This window comes from Triticum aestivum, chromosome 4B (genome assembly GCF_018294505.1).
Source record: "Triticum aestivum cultivar Chinese Spring chromosome 4B, IWGSC CS RefSeq v2.1, whole genome shotgun sequence".
Classification (NCBI taxonomy): Eukaryota; Viridiplantae; Streptophyta; class Magnoliopsida; order Poales; family Poaceae; genus Triticum; species Triticum aestivum.
Window position 1 is genome coordinate 207,858,399 of NC_057804.1, and position 22,450 is coordinate 207,880,848.

Below are 22,450 nucleotides of genomic sequence, written 5' to 3' on the forward strand. Positions count from 1 at the left end.
AATAAATATTTACAGATACGTTCGAGACGTATCAGCAGCCCCAAGCTTAATTCCTGATCGTCCTCGAGTAGGTAAATGATAAAAACAATTTTTTTGACGTGGAATGTTGCCTAACATGTTCTTTAGACATTCTTTTCTTTGTAGAATGGACATCTTGACTTTCATATGGTTGAAAGCAATAGTCTAGTTTTGACATGAAAACTTTAATACTCAAGCATATCAACAAGCAACCATGTCTTTCAAAATATCAACACTAAAGCAAGTTATACCTAGCCCATTATGCTCAATCATTGATCCATTCATGAAACACACTCGAATACTAGCTATACCCAATGCTCAAGTATGATCATAGTTCCCCTTAGTTGGTGCTTTATAAGAGAAGATGGAGACTCAAGTAAAAAAAGAAAAAATTCACAAAATAAAAGAAAGGCCCTTTGCCGAGAGAACTAGGGATTTGTAGAGGTGCTAGAGCTCAAAGAAAAATTGAGAGATAAAAAGATTTTGGGAGGCATATTTTTCCCACCAATGAAAACGACTTAGAGTTCCCAACACTTTCCATGCTAGATACATCATAGGAGGTTCCCAAACAGAAAATAAAGTTTATTCCTTTTTCCACCATACTTCCACTTTCCATGGCTAACCGTATCCACGGGTGCCCTCCATACCAACACTTTCCAACAAATTTATTAATTGACAGCATAAAGTAAATTCATTTTTCATTTCGGAACTGGGCATACCTAATACCTTTGCCGTACTCACGTGGAATGACAAGTGAATAAACACTCATCATGAGAATAACACATCTAGCATGGAAAATATCGGCCACCCCTCACCACCTCGCGAGCGGTACAAGCACATAAAAGAGAAATTTATTTTGAAAATTAGAGATGACACATACAAATTTGCTTAGAGTGGCACAGAAATACAACATATAGGTAGGTATAGTGGACTCATATGGCAAAACTGGTTTAAAGGATTTTTGGTGCACAAGAAATGATCATACTTAGTGCAAATGAAGGCTAGCAAAAAGATTGAGAAGCGTCCAACCAAGAAACAAAAAATATCATAAGCGAGCAGTAAGCATAACTAACATCGAATAATGCACCACAAGTAGAATGTAATTTTCATTTCATAACCATTGACTTTCGTGCTTGCATGGGGAATCACAAACCTTAACACAAATATTCTTACTAAAGCATAATTACTCATAAACATTATTCACATATCATATGGGCATATCTCAAAACCATTACATAGAACAAACTTTATTTTGTCCAATGATCTTCATGAACGTTTTTATTATATCCTCCTTGGATATCTATCACTTTGGGACTAGTTTCAGATGTTGCTTTTAATAATCTCAAACAAATATAAGTGAAGAACATGAGCATAATACTTCTTTCTCTCAAAATAATCTAAGTGAAGCATGAGAGAATTTCTTCAAAAATAACAAATCACACCGTGCTCAAAAAGATATAAGTGAAGCACTAGAGAAATTCCATGGCTCTAAAAATTTAAGTGAAGCATAGGAGCAAACATAGCATAGTTTTTTTGGCTCTCTCAAAAAGGTGTGTCCAAGAAGGTTTCAAGACTTAAAATAAAAAGCAAAACAAGAAAAAACTCATATCATACAATAAGCTCCAAGCAAAACTCATAATATGTGACGAATAAAAATATAGCTCCAAGTAAAATACCATTGGTCGTTAGAAGCAAGAGGGAATGCCACTCGGGGGCATGCCCAAACTTAGTTGCTTGATAGTTCTCAAATATTATCTGGGGGTGCCTTGGGCATCCCCAAGCTTAGCCTTTTGCTAATCCTTATTCCTTCATCCATCGTAATATCACCCAAAACTTCAAAGCTTCAATCACACAAAACTCAACAAAACCTTCGTGAGAACCGCTAGTATAAGAAAGCAAACCACTACTATAAGTACTGTTTCAAACCCATTCATATTTTATTTTTGCATTATATCTACTGTATTCCAACTTTTCTATGGAAAAAACTCTTCAAAGAAAACGATAGAATCATCAAATAAAGCACAAAACGGAAAGAAAACATAATCTGTAAAAACAGAACAGTCTGTAAAAATCTGGAAATTTCGAATACTTGTGTAACTCCAAAAATTCTAAACAAATCAGAAAACATTGGCAATTTTTGTATTAATCTTATGCAAAAAGAATCAACTCAAAAGCACTCTTCTGTTAAAAATGGGAAATATTTTCGTGAGCGCAATAGTTTCAATTTTTCAGCAAGATCAAATCAACTATCACCCAATCATCCCAAAGGCCTTGTTTAGCACAAACACTAATATAAACCACAAAAACACATCTAATCACAGACATAATTGGGTATTTTATTAAAAACAACAAGAAAATCAAAAAGCAAAAAGGTACGAGATGGGTTTCCTCCCAACGAGCGCTATCATTTCACGCCCCTAGCTAGGCATAATGCGAAGGATCTAAGTGTTGTCATTTTTCTCGTTTTTTCCTTGGGGGTATTTTTGTCAGTGGATCTTACAAATAAAATAAAAAACGAATTATCCATGAAACCATAGCACTATCACGTTGCGTATCATCATAACCCCTTTGATTTCCGGCAGCAATCCAAGAATAGTGTTGATTAACATCATTGAAAACTTGGTGGATCATGTCTAACACAGGGACTTTCTTTTTAAGATTCACATCAAGGATTTTGATTATTCCCAACCAAATATCTCAATGCGTAATCACTCTTATAAATAATTTCATCAATCATGGGTTTTTCACGATTCATACCATAAAATCAAAGATTTCCCTAGTTTCCCGTATTATGTAGTCAAATTCATTCATGAGAACAAGAGTGAACAATCTTTGCAAATTAGGATGTGTACGAATAAATTTATTATCAAGTTTCAGAACTAGTGCTGAAATAGCTTCCGCATAAGATTTAGTATTTTGAAGTATAGTAGAGCGAGACTTCAATTTCCAACACAATCGAATAATTCTTGGATATGTTCTTTTCCCATAAAATTCCCTTGCACCAAGACAAAAGTTTTGGCATCCACATTACCTGTACGCTCTGTTTTAAGGGTTAGGCCATCATCTATTTCTATACAAAAATCACTCATGATTGAAAGCAGAAAGATAGATCTGACGAGAAAATGGCAAACGAAAAAGGAGGGCGAATAAAATGGCATTTTTTTCTGAATTGGGGGAGACGAACACGAGTGGAAAATGGCAAATAATGTAAATTGCAAGGAGATGAGATTTGTGATTAGGAACATGGTTGATGTTGATGATGTATCCCCAGCAATGGCACCAGAAATTCATTTTGATGTTTGCATAGACTACGTAGCTATTTCCCCAAAGAGGAAGGGATGATGCAACACGAGAACGGTAGGTATTTCCCTCAGTGATGAGACCAAGGTTATCAAACCAGTAGGAGAACCAAGCAACACCACGTAAACAACTCCTGCACGCAAAGAACAAATACTTGCAACCCGACGTAAGAGAGGGGTTGTCAATCCCTCACGGGTAAAAAGATAGGTAAAATTGTAGTAGATTGGATAAATAGATCTCGTGGGAACGCGAGATAAAATAAATAACTAAAAATTGCAGCAAGGTATTTTTTAATTTTGGATTAATAGATTTGAAAATAAAAGAAAATGATAATAGATCGCGAAGGCAAATATATTAAAGAAGAGACCCGAGGGTCGTAGGTTTCACTAGTGTCTTCTCTCGAGGAAAATAGCAAACAGTGGATAAACAAATTACGCTTGGGAAATTGATAGAATTTCAAATACTCATGACGATATCGAGGCAATGATCATTATATAGGCATCACGTCCAAGATTAGTAGACCGACTCCTGCCTACATCTACTACTATTACTCCACACGTCGACCGCTATCCAACATGCATCTAGTGTATTAAGTTCATGGAAAAATGGAGTATTGTAATAAGAACGATGACATGACGTAGAGAAGATCTATTTATGTAAAAATAGACCACATCTTTTTATCCTTAATAGCAACGATACATACGTGTCGGTTCCCCTTCTATCACTGGGATCAAGCACAGTAAGATCGAAACCATCGCAAAGCACCTCTTCTCATTGCAAGATAAATAGATCAAGTTAGCCAAACAAAACCCAAATATGGGAGAAGAAATACAAGGATATAAGCAATCATGCATATAAGAGATTAAAGATAACTTTCATGGATAAAAACATAGATGTGATCATAAACTCAATGTTCATCGGATCCTAACAAACACACCGCAAAAAGAGTTACATCATATGGATCTCCAAGAGACCATTGTATTGAGAATCAAACATGAGAGAGGAAGCCATCTAGCTACTAACTACGGACCCGTTGGTCTACAATGAACTACTACTCACGCATCATCGGAGAGGCACCAATGAGGAGGATGAACCTCTATGTGATGGTTTTTAGATTGGATCTGGTGGTTCTGGAACTTGCGGCAGCTGGAACTTTCGTTGACTCCCCTAGGTGCGGTGCGGGAGGCCACCGAGGTGGGCGTGACCCACCTGGGCACGCCTGGGCCCCCAGGAACGCCCTAGTGGGTTGTGCCCCCCTCGGGGCACCCCTCTGGTACTTCTTAGGCCCATCTTTTGTCTTTTGTCCCAGAAAAATCAACAAAAAGTTTCGCTGCGTTTGGACTCCGTTTGGTATTGATTTCCTGTGATGTAAAAAACAAGCAGAAAACAACAACTGGCACTAGGCACTATGTCAATAGGTTAGTACCAAAAATGATATAAAATGATTGTAAAATATCCAAGAATGATAATATTACAGCATGGAACAATCAAAAATTATAGACACGTTGGAGATGTATCAAAGCGTGGTGAGTCGTGTCCGGCAGTGGCGTCGATGATCTGATCTAGGCGAGGTAAGGGGAAGGGATCCTTGGGGTAGGCCTTGTTTAGGTCCTTGAAGTCAATGCAGAGCCGCCAGGACATGTCCTTCTTGGGTACCATGACCAGATTTGCTAGGCACTCAGGATGCTCAATTTCATGGATGAATCCATCCTCCAATAGCTTGGCTAATTTTTCGCCCATAGCCTGTCGTTTGGGTTTGGAGAATCGATGCAGTATCTGTTTGACTGTCTTGAAGCCTTTTATGATGTGCAAGCTATTCCTTCCCACCCTCCGCGCGATTCCTGGCATATTTGAAGGTGCCAGGCGAATATGTTCCAGTTTTCGCGTAAAAACACGCACAGTGCTTCGTCAACTACAGGGTCCCGCTCTTCTCCGAAGGACGTTGTCAGGTGCACTTGGAATTTTCCTATCTCGTCAGCTGCTTTAAATGACCTGGATTTTGTCCTTTTATGAAGGACCACGTTGTCCTTGTTAACTGTAGTGGGGATCATTGTTAATTCTTTGGCTACAAGGCCCTTAGATAGTGCTGCCAGGGCAAGCTATAAGGTCTTATTTTCAGCTCGGAGGGTTGTGTTCGAATCGCTGGCGAGCGAGATTACGCCATTAGGCCCTGGCATCTTGAGCTTCATGTATCCGTAATGCAGTATGGCCTGGAATCTTGCAAAGGCCTCACGTCCCAAGAGGGCGTGGTATCCGCTATGGAAGGGCACAATGTGGAATAACAAGGGTTCAGATCTGTTGTGGAGTACCGAACACTACGTTCAAGGTTATGCATCCAGAACAATGTGTGTCCCTGTCAAGTATAATTCCTCAGAATATGGCATGACAGTGATAGATGCAGGATCTTTTGAGCTGCATTTTGTCGAGCGTGTCCTCATAAATGAGGTTCAGGCCGCTTCCCATGTCCATTAGTACTTTAGTTAGTCTGAAGCCATGACTATGGGCTCAAGTTCTATTGCAGCAGGTGCGTGGGTGGGGCGGGACCTTGGCTCATCCTTTTGATCGAAGGTGATGGGTGTGTCCAGCCACGGCTATGGGGCGGTCACCTGGTAGACTTGGTAGAGCTCTTGAAGAGCCCTTTTCCTTTGATTGTTTGAGGAGCACGTCCCGTAAACTGTCAGGATGTCGTCGTCGTGGGGGGCGTTGTTGATCATCTATCAGGAGGTGTGTGACCGAGGACATTTTCACCACTTTTGGCCACCTGCCTCACCACCGAACAAGCTCAAAGCCCGTGATTCATATTTCTGTTAAGCAGGGCCGAGTGTATAGGGCATGGTTTATCCAGCAATTCATCCAGGAACTTTCTATGTCTATTTTCCTGTTCGGCAAACTCGTGCTTGGGCGACCATCTCGCATATGCCCGTTTTGCTTGGGTTGTCCTGGGTTGTGGAGGAAGGACTGACTACTTACGCATTTGCTGTAACCTCCAGGTGCTTTCCATGGCGTAGTACTTGCGTACCATGTCCGATAATTTGGTGAGGTTTTGCATGCGGCAGCGGGTGAGGGCATTTAAGATCCCTGCATCCCGGCAGTTGAACCGAAAGGCTTAAATTATTTCTTCGTCATGTTAGTCCATTATGTTGTTTTTGACCAGGAGAAATCTAGCCCAGTAATGATGGACTGTTTCTTTGGTCTGCTGCTTGACGTACATCCGGTCCCATACGTCCGGTCTTCCCGCATTCGGACAATATTTTGCATGGGAGGTAGGTGGGAGAATTTTTAGCACTCCCGTCTGATGTGAGTCCGGAGCGTCGGTGGTGGGGAGCCATCCCTGGGCTATGTCTGAATTTGACCACACAGTGTTCGGACGTATGCCTGCATGTGGTTGGGCCGACTAAAGGTCAGGTCCTGTATTATAGGCTGAGTTTGAACTCTTGTCTTGACGGGTGTCCATCTCTGGGCTAGAGACCCGGATGTATACTATATTCAGCTTCGGTGCTCACGATCCCTCTTCCCTTTCTTTGATGGTAGCAATGAGGTGAGTAATAGGCGGAATGTGGATCTCCCTGTTGTCAGAAAGGAAAATAACAAACTGGTCTTGTCGTGGAATTATCACGTCAGATGTCCTAGTTTGAGGACTTAGTCGTGGACCCATCGCAACGAGATTAGCTTAAAGGGGTTAAACCAGACAAAGGACACGGGGAGTTTATACTGGTTCGGCCCCTTGCGGTGAAGGTAAAAGCCTACGATCCAGTTGTGGTGGAATTGATGGGGTCTCGAGTTGTTATTTCTTGTCCCTGAACCTCCGCTGGATCATCCCTTTATATACACAGGTTGACCCCGGCGGTTTACAGAATCCCGAGGCCGGCTCATACACATGTCCGGCTCGGTTTCTACCTTTTCCTATCTTACAATACAAGTTACATATCTCATGGCGGTTTTTTCTTTGGGCCCTAATCCGCCTTTGGGCTCTGGGCCTTTAAGTCTCTGTAGTAAAGCAGCATACTCCTTGTCTTCATGGGTTTCAATACGGATGACCCCGTATGAGTATAACCCGGCCCCTCCTGGGCGGTTTACACTCAGTAGTTATATCCCCAACATTAGGCCCTAGATAGATTTGAACATGTTCATGTCAATCTTCAATAATTAAAGAAAATTTTCTTTTGAACATCTTCATGTGAACCTCATAAACCTCCATGACATCATCTTTTAAGATTGTCATAAACCGCCATGACGTAACCTGCTTATTAAAACCTGTAAATACATCCCTTTTATTAATGAGCCTCCGAAAATCGAGGCAACGGTTCTATCACTTATCCATTTTTTGGGCTCCTCGATTCTTGTGCCTATCACTTATCGCTTTGCTTTATAAATAGGACCAGGGGTCATTTTCTCTTTTCACCTTTCGTGCCTCTTTGCCTCGTCATCTTTCTTCCACCTCGCGTTGCCTCAGTGCTTGAGCACAGCCACCATCGTCGACCTTCGTCTCTGCCCCAACAACGGCCGCTGCATCAACCTGATTTGACCAGAGAAACGCGGCACCTCTCCGCTGCTCCCTCACCTCGGTAAGTCATCCTTCTTTTCACCTCAGATCTACTGCTAGGGTTTTGGTGTTCTTCGGTGTTCGTCGGTGTTCGTCCATGTTCTTCACTTGTACCTTGCTGTCACACGAGTATTCCATAAAACTTGGCATTATCCCTGTGCGGCTGCAACCATAATCCATCTTTCTCATTACGACATCTATTTTTTAGTGAAACAATCCCATCTGGACCCTTGCTGTTCCACTGCCACCACTTAGGGTTTTGGAACCTTTTTTGTACTGCGGTAGATCCAGTATTATAACACCAACCTGTAAAACATGTTTGTGCAATACTTAGCAATTTTTCAGATCTGTAACTTTCCACACTAGTATAGGCGGTTTAACCTTTAGAAAATGATGACACGCCAGGTACCATTAGCCCTCTTTTAAACCGCCAACTCAACCTTAATGTCAGAATCCGGTTTATCATGTACATATGTTTCAATATCTTCTCCCTTCGTGATTACGCCAGTTTATGTATGTCAGTCATAAATCTTAAACCGGCATTGATCCTCTTTTCCAGCTTGTCATTGAAATGGCCAAATAGTTCTATGCTTGCAGTTGGGTTCCTTCCCTTGTTACTGAAGAACAGTTAGCTGGGTTTGTTGCCACTGGTGTTTTAGCAAAGAGAGAAGTCATACACTAGAGAGTTCCCGGTCCAGAAAATCCTCCTGAGCCCAAGGATGGAGAGGTGGTTGTTTTTGCTGACCATCTGGGTCGAGGGTTTAGCCCGCCCGGTTCAAAGTTCTTTCATGACATTCTTGCCAGCTTCCAGATCCACCCTCAAGATATTGGGCCTAACTCGAGGTCCAATATTTGCAACTTTCAAGTTTTCTGTGAGGCTTATCTGCAAGAAGAACCCACAGTTGAGCTGTTTAGAGCTTACTTCTATTAGAACCATCGTACCGAGTTCACAGATGGACCTAACGCTGAGCTCGGCGGGGTTTCAATCCAGAAGAGAAAAGATGTCATCTTCCCTCATGCGAAGCATCATAGTCATCCCAAGGACTAGAATCAGATTTGGTTTTACTGTCGTGAATCAAGGTTGGAAAAAGCGGTAGGCGTAAGTGAGGCGGTTGGCCTTTGGCTTGTGCCTAGGCTATGCCTAAGCGCCCTAGGTGCAACCTAGGCGGTAATATAGTTTTTACTCGTAGTGTTTTAATGCTTATTATACGGGTCTTGATATTAGTTTAGGGCATATAAATAAGTTAATTACTATCTACTGCCATTGGAATATAACCCGTTTGGCATATCTGTGTAGTATGTGGCATGATTTCTTTCTTGGGTAGTAAATTCCTTACTTCCCATGTCTAGATCCCCAGTTATGCCCTAGGCGATGCGTTTGGCTATTACCTAGCGCCTAGGCGTGCCTAAGCGCCTCCTAGGCACTGCCTTTTCCAACAGAGGCCGTGATACATCTCCACCTGATGAGAACCCTCTGCTGGGTTACCGTGCACACCGGCTTACCAGAGAGCATCCAGTTCCTCAGCGACTGACTGCCAAGGAACGATCAAAATATGCCCCTCAGCTATCAAAACTCAGAGCTTTTGTTGCAAACGGTCTGACAGGCATTGACTTCGTTCGGTGCTGGGTTTCTTGGAGCATTATGCCTTTAAGCTGGCGCCCCGGTTTAATGTGTGAATACACATGGGATTTGAAAGACCCTCAGCATCATATTGACATCCAGCTCACTGATGATGAGGTCACCGAATCTATCAAGAAAATGCTTGATGAACCGGTGGCTGTATGCAGCAAAGTAGGGCTCAGTCCCTTCTGTACTTCCAACAAACCGCCAGTTGTAAGAATTGCCTTATTTTTGTCTGAATCTGTCCCCTCTTAAAAATTCCTTTATAATTTGTTATCCATCTGTGCAGGGTGATGATCCGTTCTGGAAGAGGAAATCGCAGGATAAATCGGCGAAGCCGCAGGATAAACCGGTGAGAGCGCCTCGCACCAAGACCAAGGTTACAAAGAAACCCGCGAAGAAGAGAACCGCCGAGGCCTCTGACCTACCCAATGATGAAGAGCTCGATGACCTGGAGTCAGAGGTAGAACTTGACTCTCTTGGTTCTTTTTTCATACACCTCATTGACAATGATTATTATCAGGATGATGCGGAAGCTAGCCGCGCTGGTGATGCAGATGTCATTGTTCTATCTTCCGACTCAGATCATGTGCCAGTACCAAAAATCCATCTAGCAGTCTGGAAAGTAAATTTTTCACGCCCTCTTGCTTATTCGGATCCGCACTTTCTTTTGAAGACACAACAGCATGAAGCACGCCACACAATCCGGCAAAGTGGCCAAGTGGTTACTTCCTCTGGTTTACCGAACTCTCCGGCTCTCAAACACCGTCAAGAGGTCTCTTGTACTTCTGATACACTTTATCCCAGGGTGGGTTATTTCCGATATCCTCTTAATCCGTCAGATTCAAATTATCAGGGAACCTCCCATTCATCCTCCGGTGATTCATCGGCCACACAAATCCCTCCCCTCAAGACTGTTCCTGGGTAAGCATATTACACTTAACCCTTTATGCCTTGTATTGGTTTATTGTACTAACTTTTGCGTCTGTTCTTTTTAGTGCCAAAGCTAGACTTAGCAAGAAAGCCAAGCTGAATAAACTGACCGATGATAATCCGGTCACTTGACCGGAGGCGACCCTATAGACCTTTGAGCCAAATGCTGATACCATCCTAGATGATCCGGTACCTCAGGTTTAGGACACTTTTGTTGAACCGGCAGATATAAATCTGACGAGCCAGTCTACTGATCTGCCAAGCCCGGCTGCTGATCAACCAAGTCCAACAAGAACAACTGATAAACCGCCAAGCCCGACAAAAACTACTGATGACGATGTTGTTGTTACTGGCACTAGGTTTACCTCTCTTGGCAACCCTGTCGCTTTATCAAACCATACTGCCAAGGAAGAATTTTTTGCTATGGATAAGGGCAAGTGGAAAACAGATTTACCAAGCTATGCTCATCTCAGTGCCCAAGACATCCATTCTGGATATTTAAACCGCCTAAACACAAGCCGCGATTGAGAAGCCGGTTTAGTGGGCTTGATGAAGGAACGGTATGAGGTAAATATCACTCTCTTTTGCATGAATTTTCTTTCCTTATAACTGGCTTAGAATATCAACTCCAGTAGCACCCAAGGGCCGGTTCATAAAATTGATGTGAACCGGGACCTGTAGTAGAATAATATTGAATTTTTCCTTGCATAGCCCCTAAGGGCAGGTTTATAACTTTAGGATGAACTGGTACCTTTCCTGTCATGAAGGTTCGATATACATTAGCCTCCAAGTGCCAAGTATATAACTTGTTGTATGCTTGGGACTTAAAATGTCAGTTGATAAAAAGCAATCCGCATTAGCCCCCAAGTACCAAGTGTATAACTTGTTATGTGCTTGGGACTTCAAAGATGCAATACCAACTCATTAACTATCTGTTGCGGGCTGACCTGAACAAGAAGGAATCTCATATCCCGACCTTCAAGAAAATATGAAGTCGCAGCAAGCAGAAACACCCAAGGCTAAGGAAGAGATGACCGACGTTTTAACAGCCATGGAACAACTGAAGGATGGCTTTAAATGTGAACGGGCAGCCTGGGAAACTGAAAGAGCAACTTTGCTAAAGCGGGCTGAAGATGCTGATGCAGCCCTTAATCCAGTGAGAGAGGAATTGACTGGCTTGAAGCGGCAAATCAATGCCATGCCCTCTGCTGTCTTCGGTAAATACCCTCTTCATAAGCTGTAAATAAACATATTTGAAACTGCTGGTTTAATAATAATTTGTTCACCATTGCAGGTAGCCATGTTACTCATCTTGGATCAGATATGCGCAACAAAACTAAAGGCTGCCTATACATTGATAGAGCAGTTATATACCAGCGTTGAATGGGTCATCTGCATACAATAAACCGCCACCAACTTTAATCAAGGAAACATTGGCAAAATTATCGATGACACCTGCCCAGCTTGAGGAATTGAAAAAATCTGCTGCAAGGGCCGGTTCTCTGTCTGCACTGACTCGGGCCAAGGCCTGGGTATCTGATCTTGATCCGGAAGACATTGGAAACGTCTATCCCAGCCAAAAAGAGGATGGGTCAGTTTTTGACAATGACGACCTCAAGGATTTGACGAAGGAAATGCGTCCTCTTGCAAGTAAACTGGCTCAAGAGACTGATCTGTCTTTCCATCGGTCGATTTATGACGCAGACAACAAACCGGCTAATGCCTTTGTATATGATGTGCAAAATCTTATCCCGCCAATCCATAAGCATACCTACGCCCCTGATGTTGAACCGTCCGATCTTATAAGCGATGAAGCTGTCTTCTGAGCTTTAACTGGTATTGACTGGGCAACCATTGACTTCCAGCCACTGGGTGGAGAGGCGGAGGGTGAACCGGCGTAGGATGATCCACCACCTTCAAATCAGGCTGAGGAAGCATCATAATCTGGAGGCCGGTTTAGATTCGGCATACCGAGATATCGGTGATAAACAATTATTCTTTTGGGCGTCTGCTGCCTTGTAATAGGCTAGTTTAAACACTTGGTCTGCTATGCCATCGTGCATAGTCACTTTGCCTGATACTGTTAATCTGTCAGGATATGCATTGTCTGCTTATGATCCATAGCAGTTTTATGCAATTCTGTTTCTGCATATAAGAAACTGAAATTGTCCTGGCGGCTTACCGACGGACGGGTCATAACACCCAATTATAAAACCAGGGTTTATAACCAAGGTTGTATTCTCAAAAGTAATTCAATATGAAATACATCATACCTGTTACATTGAATCACATTGTTGATTTATCAACTTAATTGTAGTAAGGGCGATAACCCAAATCTTGAGTGCTGATAACTCCCACCATGCTTTGTTGGTTTATAATGAAGTTATACCGGGTTATAATAAACACCGGATGATCATACTGGCGACTTATAGTCAAAGCCAGACCGGGTTAACAAATGCCGGGTTAGAAATGATCGTGTACTAACAACTTATAGTTGAAAGCCAAGCCGGGTCAATTGACACCGGTCATCATGTATGTTTGTACTTGGCAACTGAAAAGCCAAACTGGGTTAGTAAGTACTGGATTGAATATAAGTCTCATCGAAAAAACATTGAAAAGAAAATCTTTGCGAAGAAAATATGCAACAAAGGTGAGGCTTTTCATGGGCTGCCAGGCCACCGAGTTAAACCATTTTACAAAGCCTTTTAAAATGGACCTCACATTAACCAATCGTCATTTTAACTTTGACAAGTTCAGGGTCTGTATAAGATTGACTTGCCAAACGTTCGGCGGGTCATACCAGGATTACCTTGGCGGAGTGACTTACTTGATGAAGGAAGGTTAACCCGGGGTTTTAGGTGAATACACCTGGCTTCCAAGCCTGGCTTTTATAGCCTATTACAAGGCGTAGATTGTTTGTTCTTGTAGAAGCAAAGATCCCCTAAGCAATATTTTTAGCTGTGCTCGGTGGACGCCTATGTTTGAGTTGTGTTTTTGCAATAAACTCTCTTTGGCTCCTTATGATGTTGGGTATTAATCCCCCAAGCTTATATTTGAGATGTGCTCTTTTTCCTTCTTTTTCCGGATCAATGGACAAATATAACTCCGCTTTATAAGCAAAAGCCCCCATGTAACCAAGAAATAATTTTAAGAACGGTAGAGGCCCCGCTTTAGCAAGGATGCCGGTTTATTATATTGATCATAATATATACATTGTGAAAAATATGTACATAATAGGAGCCTATGGCTCAGGTATAGTAAGGCTGAAGATGAGCAATATTCCATGGCTGGCGGGTCTCCTCCTCCGACTTGCGTGAGTCTTTGTGCTCTCGAACATCGATAAGGTAGTATCACCCGTTGTTCAGATTCTTGCTGACCACAAAGGGTCATTCCCAAGGTGGGGATAACTTGTGCATATCAGTCTGATCCTGGATAAGATGGAGCACTAAGTCGCCTTCCTAAAAAGCTCTGGTTTTAACCCGGCGGCTATGATAACGCCGCAGGTCTTGCTGATAAATCACCGAAGGAGCTGCCTCTATGTCCATTTTCTCATCTAACAGGTCCAATGCATCTTGGCGTGCTCTTTCATTGTCTGCTTCAACATAAGCTGCCACTCGGGGTGAGTCATGGTGAATATCACTTGGTTGAACTGCTTCTGCTCCATAAACCATGAAGAAGGGTGTATAACCCGTAGATCTATTGGGGGTGGTATTAATTCTCCATAATATGGAAGGAAATTCTTCCACCCAACAACTCGGCGTCCTCTGCAAAGGGACCATAAGCCAGGGCTTGATGCCCTTCAGTATTTCTTGATTAGCTCTCTCAGCTTGACCATTAGACTAGGGGTGAGCCACTGATGACACATCAAGTCGGATGTGCTCACATTGAAAGAACTCTTCCATGGTGCCCTTGGAGAGATTCGTGCCATTATCTGTTATAATGATGTGTGGAAAACCAAAGCGGAAACTCACCTTTTTCATTAATTGAACCGCCGTGGCTGCATCACACTTGCTGACTGGCTCTACCTCTACCCACTTGGTGAATTTATCAACCGCCACCAGAAGGTGGGTCTTCTTTTCCTTCGACCTCTTAAAGGGCCAAACCATATCAAGCACCCAAGTTGCAAATGTCCAGGTAATTGGAATCATCCTCAATTCCTGAGCCGAAACATGGGCCCGGCATGAAAACTTCTAACAACCGTCACACTTCCTGACCAAATCCTCAACAACTGCATGAGCTATTAGCCAGTAAAAACTGTGTAGGACAGCCTTAGCCACAAGGGATTTTGAACCGGCATTATGACCGCAATCCCCTTCGTGGATTTCAAGCAAAATCTCACAGCCTTCTGCAGGAGAAACGCAGCGCTGAAACACCCCTGAGACACTGCAGTGATGTAACTCGCCATTGACAATAGTCATGGACTTGGACCGCCGGATTATCTGTCTGGCCAAAACTTCGTCCTCGGGTAACTCGCCCCGGGTCATATACGCCAAGTAGGGCACCGTCCAATCCGGGATAGCATGAAGAACCGCCACCAATTGAGCCTCCGGGTTGGGAACAGCCAGATCCTCCTTCATTGGTATTTTGACCGACAGGTTATGCAGAACGTCCAGAAAGACATTGGGCGGCACCGGTTTACGCTGAGACCCGAGCCGGCTTAAAGCATCCACCGCTTCATTCTTGCGCCGATCAATGTGCTCGACCTGGTAACCCTTGAAGTGACCAGCAATGATATCCACCTCACGTTGATAAGCCGCCATGAGTGGATCCTTAGAATCCCAAGTACCAGACACTTGCTGAGCCACTAAATCAGAGTCGCTGAAGCAACGTACCCGGATTAAATTCATCTCCTTAGCCATCTGAAGACCGTGGAGCATGGCCTCATACTCAGGTGCATTGTTAGTATAGGGAAACATCAAGCGGAGAACATAACAAAATTTGTCACCTCGAGGGGAAGTAAGAACCACTCCAGCCCCTGAGCCCTCCAATTGCCTGGATCCATCAAAGTGAATAGTCCAGTATCTATTATCCGGTTTATCCTCCGGCGCCTGCAATTTTATCCAGTCATTGACGAAATCCATGAGCGCTTGAGATTTGATGGCCGTACGAGGCATATATTTTAACCCGTGAGGTCCAAGCTCGATAGCCCACTTAGCAACCCGGCCAGTCGCCTCCCTGTTCTGGATGATATCTCCCAAAGGGACGGAGTTGACCAAGTGATGGGATGGCCCTGAAAGTACTGCTTAAGCTTCCGGCTCACCATAAAAACTCCATATACCAGCTCTGCCAATGTGGATATCTCTGCTTTGACTCAATAAGCACCTCACTGATATAATAAACCGGCCATTGAACTGGATACTCCTTACCAGCCTTCTTGCGCTCCACCACAATAGCCACGCTGACAGCCCGGGCTTTAGCAGCCACATATAACAGCAATGGTTCCTTATCAATGGGGGCAGCAAGAACAGGCGGCTCAGCTAACTGCTTCTTCAGCTCCTCAAACGCCGCATTAGCAGCATCACTCCACACAAAGTTGTCTGTCTTTTTCATCATCTGATATAGAGGGATGACCTTCTCTCCCAACCGCCTGATAAACCGACTTAGCGCTGCAATACGACCCGCCAGCCGTTGAACATCATTGATACACACCGGTTTAGCTAGGAATGTAATAGCCTTGATCTTTTCCGGATTAGCTTCAATGCCCCTATTAGACACCGAAAAATCCAAGAGCTTACCTGCCGGTACACCAAAAACACATTTGGCCGAATTAAGCATCATCTTATAAACCCGGAGATTATCAAAAGTTTCCTTCAAATCAGCTATTAGCGTCTCCGCTTTCCTGGACTTCACCATGATATCATCCACATAAGCATGAACATTGCGCCCAATCTGATTGTGAAGGCAATTCTGCACACATCATTGATAAGTCGCCAGGGCACTATTGAGCCCAAAAGGCATAGATACATAGCAGAAGGCTCCAAAGGGAGTTATAAAGATTGTCTTCTCCAGGTCCTTAACTACCATTTTGATCTGATGATAACCAGAATAAGCATCCAGAAAGCTCAAACGCTCGCAACCCGCCATAGCATCAATAATTTGATCAATACAAGGGAGAGCAAAGGGATCCGCTGGACAGGCTTTGTTCAAATCTGTGTAATCCAAACACATATGCCAAGTGCCGTTCTTCTTGAGCACCAGCACCGAGTTAGCTAACCACTCAGGGTGAATAACCTCCACAATAAACCCAGCTACCAAGAGCCGGGCTACCTCCTCACCAATGGCCTTGCATCTCTCTTCGTTGAAGCAGCGGAGAAACTGCTTGACCGGTTTAAACTTTGGATCGGTATTAAGAGTGTGCTCAACGAGTTCCCTCGGTACACCTGGCATGTCAGAAGGTTTCTATGCAAAGATGTCCTGATTCTCACGGATGAACTCGATGACCGCGCCTTCCTATTTCGGATCCAGGTTAGCGCTGATGCTAAACTGCTTGGATGAATCGCCAGGAATAAAATCAACAAACTTAGTCTCATCAGCCGATTTAAACTTCAATGCCGGAGCATGCTCTATCGTTGGCTTTTTCAAAGACGTCATATCTGCCGGATCAACATTGTCCTTATAGAACTTCAACTCCTCTGTCGCACAAACCGACTCAGCATAGGCCGCATCGCCCTCCTTGCATTCCAAAGCGATCTTCCGGCTTCCATGTACTGTGATGGTCCCCTTATGACCCGGCATCTTGAGCTACAAATAAACATAACAGGGCCTCGCCATGAACTTTGCATAAGCCGGCCGTCCAAACAGGGCATGGTACAGGATCCTGATTTTCACCACTTCAAAATTCAATGTCTCTTATCTTGAATCATGATCATCTCCAAAAGCAACCTCCAGAGCTATCTTACCAACCGGGTAAGCCGATTTACCAGGCACCACAGCATGAAAAACGGTGTTTGATGGTTTAAGATTCTTGTATGTCAACCCCATACGACGGAAGGTTTCATAATACAAGATGTTGATACTGCTCCCTCCCTCCATGAGCACCTTGGTGAACTTATAACCTCCAACCTGAGGCACCACCACCAACGCCGGATGACCCGGATTATCCACCTGGGGCGGATGATCCTCTCGACTCCACACGATAGGCTGTTCAGACCAGCGCAAAAAACGGGGTACCACCAGTTAAACAGAGTTCACTACCCTCTTATGAAGCTTCTGATCACGCTTGCACAGGCTGGTGGTGAAGACATGATATTGCCCACTATTCAACTATTTCGGGTGATTCTGAGAACCTGACTATTGCTGCTGTTGATTTCCCTATTGATTATAACCACCCTGGTTGCCCTGATTGCCGTGATTGCCATGCCCGCCTTGATTACCTTGAAATCCTGAACTGGAATTACCTCCACCATAACCCGGCCCATGAGACCCAGGCCCTGAACTGCCTGACGGTCCATGATCATATCGAAAACGATCTGAGTTCTTGAACTCACGCATAATAAAGCAATCCTTCCAAAGGTGCGTGGATGGCTTCTCTCGCGTCCCGTGCCTCGGGAAAGGCTGATTTAACAGGCGCTTAAGATTGACACCTGATCCTCCACTCCGCGGGGGCGGTTTACCCTTACGACGCTGGCCATTGTCCTGCGCATTGGTGTTAGCCAAAAAATCTGAATTACTAACCTCTTTACGCTTACCATTGTTCCCATGGCCCGCCTCGTTATGCTGCTCCCCTTTTCCATCGCCATTCTTCTTTCCGTTCCCCGGCTTCTCATCGTCACACTTGGGATCCTTGGAACTATCAGAATCGGCATGCTTAACCAAAGCTGCCATAAGTGTTCCCATGTCATTGCAATGATGCTTGAGCCATCCCAACTTCAGCTTCAGCGGCTTAAATCGGCAATTGCCCTCCAATGTTATGATTATTGAGTCAGCATTGATGCGGTCCGACGAATGCAAGATCTCTAAAACCCGTCACATCCAATGGGTTGTTGATTCACCTTCTTCTTGGACACAGGCGGCTAGATCCACAATTGACATGGGTTGCCTGCACGTGTCCTTGAAGTTCGTTATAAACCGGGCCTGCAACTTGGCCCATGACCAATGGAGTTAGCCGGCAAACTTTTCAACCAATTGCCCTCCAATGGTGAAGTATTTAGCGCTTGCCTCCTCATACACATCCAGCATCTCCATTGCCATCTCATAGCTTTCAACCCATGACTCGGGTGGTAAATCAGCAGTGTAATTGGGCACTTTACATGGACCGTTGAAATCCTTAGGCAGCCGCACATTGCGTAGAGCTGGGGTGAGACATGGCACCCCCCCAAGAGCTGAAAGCAAGACCTGGTTCCACTGATGTTGTCAGACGAACCGGAGTAAGTTGATGGTCCGCGTACTGCGCCGCTAACTCGGCTTCTCGTTGCACTCTACCATTATCCACCATGTCCTGAGAATTTGCACCATCGCGCACCGGATTAAGCCCTCGAGGGGCGTCACAGTTCTTTGCCTGCTGTAACTCCTGCTCGGGCGAGGGGTTGAATGAATTCTATCGCGACTATACGAATAAGCTTGCTGCTGAACCATAGCCGTTTGAAGGAGATCTCTTGCCCGCCGTGTCTCAACCACCGCTGGAGACTCGTCCTCCATTGGTATAGCTTCCAACCATGATGCGGCAACGATCATGTTATCCAAAGGGGTGGAGAAGTGACCCGCGGTGTCGGCATGTATTACGGCGGGTCATGGGTCCGTCGAGGTAGATCCATCACCCGTGGCTGATCAGACACTCCTGTCACAGGTGCTTCAGTCTGGTTTACTGCTGCCGGATTACTGGGTCCTGCTCCTAGCGTGCTGAAGAGATTCATTGCTTCATAAACCGGTGGCAGGAGAGACCCATGCCTCCTCTTCAACACGTTGTTTGAAGCGTTCTGATCCAGCATGAGCCGGTAATTCTCTGCCTGAATCCGCTGTGACTGGGCATCTAAAGCGGTCCGCTCATCATCCATTCTGGTTTCCTCAGCCGCCAAGTCCTCCTTGGCCTTAGCTATCCGATCTCGTAGCTTTGTGACCTCTGCGTTGTGCTGATCTTGATTATCCCGGGTAACCTATGTAGTCAGCAACGTCGTCCAGGCGTCCAATAAATCGGACAGAACTTGAGCCAGCCGTCGCGCGGGGCCTCCTGCCCCGGCTGCCGATCCGGAAATCATCGCCGCTGCTGTTGAGGAGTGTTGCATGGGCTGCGTACCGGCCATGAAGATCGCAACCCAGTTTGGCGGTTCAAGGGGTTTCGGAATACTGTCGCCATCGGAGCAGCCCCAACCCGAACATCGGACTCCAGTTTAGATTCCGCACCATTGATGAATCCTACGAACGCACGCTTCATGGCGGGCTGAACCCGGGCGGGGCTTGCACGCTGAGCCGTCTCGATGAGGTCGGTGCAGATGTCCGGCTCAGGGCCCGGTTCGCCGATCTTGCCAATGAAGACATGAATTCCTCCAAAGGGGACCCGATACCCGTACTCAATTGAGCCGGCCTCGTGGCCCCAACCTGCGTTGTCAATTTAGAACTTGCCGCGATGACTTTTGGTCATCCGGCCCACTGCTTATCCCTTGATTCCTTCAAAGTTGCCCTTTAAGAACTCGAAACCATCATGCCATAGCCCCATGGTGGGCGCCAATTGTCATGGAATTATCACGTCAGATGTCTTAGTGTGAGGACTTAGTCATGGAGCCATCTCAATGAGATTAGCTTAAAGGGGTTAAACCGGACAAAGGACATGGGGAGTTTATACTGGTTCAGCCCGTTGCAGTGAAGGTAAAAGCCTACGATCCAGTTGTGGTGGAATTGATGGGGTCTCGATGTGCAGGGAGCGAATACGCTTTACCTATCTCTCGAGTTGTTGTTTCTTGTCCCTGAACCACCGCCTGATTGTCCCTTTATATACACAGGTTGACGCCCAGTGGTTTACAGAATCCCGAGGCCGGCTCATACGCGTGTCCGACTCGGTTTCTATCTTTTCCTATCTTACAATACAAGTTAAATATCTCATGGCGGTTTATGTCTTCGGGCCCTAATCCGCCTTTGGGCTCTGTGCCTTTATGTCTTTGTAGTAAAGCGCCATACTCCTTGTCTTCATGGGCTTCAATACGAATGACTCCTTATGAGTATAACCCGGCCCCTCCTAGGCAGTTTATACTTAGTAGTTATATCCCCAACAGGGTTGGTCGTGTGCTAAACATATGAAATAAAAGTGTGGGCTAGATGGGCCACAGCTCCCGCACAACCCAGTTGATACCCTTCTTCGTCCCGAAAAAACAAAATTACTGAGCGCGCTATTGGGTCCCTACTGTCATCCTCACCATGTACAGTCATCTCCTTATTCCTCTCGATTGTTAACCATGTTGACAACACCGGAGGCGGTGCCGTGGTAAGAGAACCAAGGCGGGGGACAATGGTGAGGCCTAGGACGGGAACGAACAGGACTTAGGGAAGATCCACAGAGTTTTAGGGTGCGACGTGGCCATGATGCGTGCGTGGCAGCACAGCTAGCCATGGGAGGCGGGAGTAGGTGGTCCTGCTGGCGCTAGTTTGGCTTTGGCGGCTGGAGGAACAATACTAGGGACAACCCTAGTAGTAGTGCGGGTTTAATGCCCACTAGTAGCTCGAGTCACCGCGCTACTAATAAGGCACTACAGCTATTACTTAGCAGTAGCGTGTGCGACGTGCGCTACTGCTAATACACATAGCCGCAGCATTTGTTCTTTCTCGCGCTGCTGCTAATCTAGCTAGTAGCAGCATGTTTACTATCCATCGCAACTAGTATTCTTTTTTCCATTTTTTTATTTTGAGTGTATTTATACGCCGTTATACAAATTTTGGTACAATACCAATTATGATGTTTATATCATTATGTCCACAACAGTGTGTCAAATGAAGGTGGATTAGGTTCAAGCGGAGGCAATATGTGGTGCATGTCAAAAGTATACTACTAATCCAAACATGATCTAGTTTGGACTAGGAGTACTTTCGATGTGCACCACATGTTGCCTCCACTTGAATCTAATCCGCCAGCACAAGCTATTTAATCATCATTATAGTCATTACCACCAACAGTAGTTATTTAATCATCATAGTCATAGTGTAGCACATCGTCATCTTCAAACTCATTCTAGCTAGCTAATCACCACCAACACTAACCGCGGTAGCTATCTAATCACCACCAACACTAGCTAATAATAATCATCATAGTCATTACCACTGACACTAGCTACGTAATCATCATAGTCATAGTGTAGCACATCATCATCTTCAAACTCATTTCTAGCTAGCTAATTAATCACTCCTGCTGCTCTCTCTGAGGTAAAATAATGTAAATCATGTGTAGCACTCCTTCATCAAGTTGGAGCATGTAGATGAAACTGTCTCCTAATCATGGGCTGCGCTTCTGATTGCTTCCCCCTAGTACTTCTCTGTGACCGTTCACAATTTTTCTCCAGTCTTTCACTATTAAGCATTACTCGCTATTAGAAATCATGTATGCACTAAAGTGCATTGTAGGATATCTTGGCTGTAATCTAACAATTCTCATGCGACCTTTAGTCTCGATCCAATGAGGCACAACATCCATCAGGAGTCCCTGTTGAAGAACCTCGTATAGTAACATACTTAGCAATCAAGTTTAGCTTAAAAAATAATGTATGCAAAAGATGCACTGAGGACAAATAGTAAAAATCTTACCATCTTTCCTAAATAGATGTGACCATAGTTAAGTACGAACACTATTGGTCGCACATTTTGAGTACTAAGATTTTCAAGTCCAGAAAAATAATTTATCTTGACAGTATGAAGGTCCTCAAGCCATGAAACATAATGACTTATCTACTTATCTCCTCGCAGTTTAGTTCAGCCCCGGGACAGTAGTAGGTCATGTCTACCAAGCGCTGGACATGTTTGCTTGAATGGAAATAAGCTGTCAATAGAAATTAGTTGTCAACTATTTTTGAATAAACAATATCAAAGACATAAATATGGTTGAGAAACTCACATAA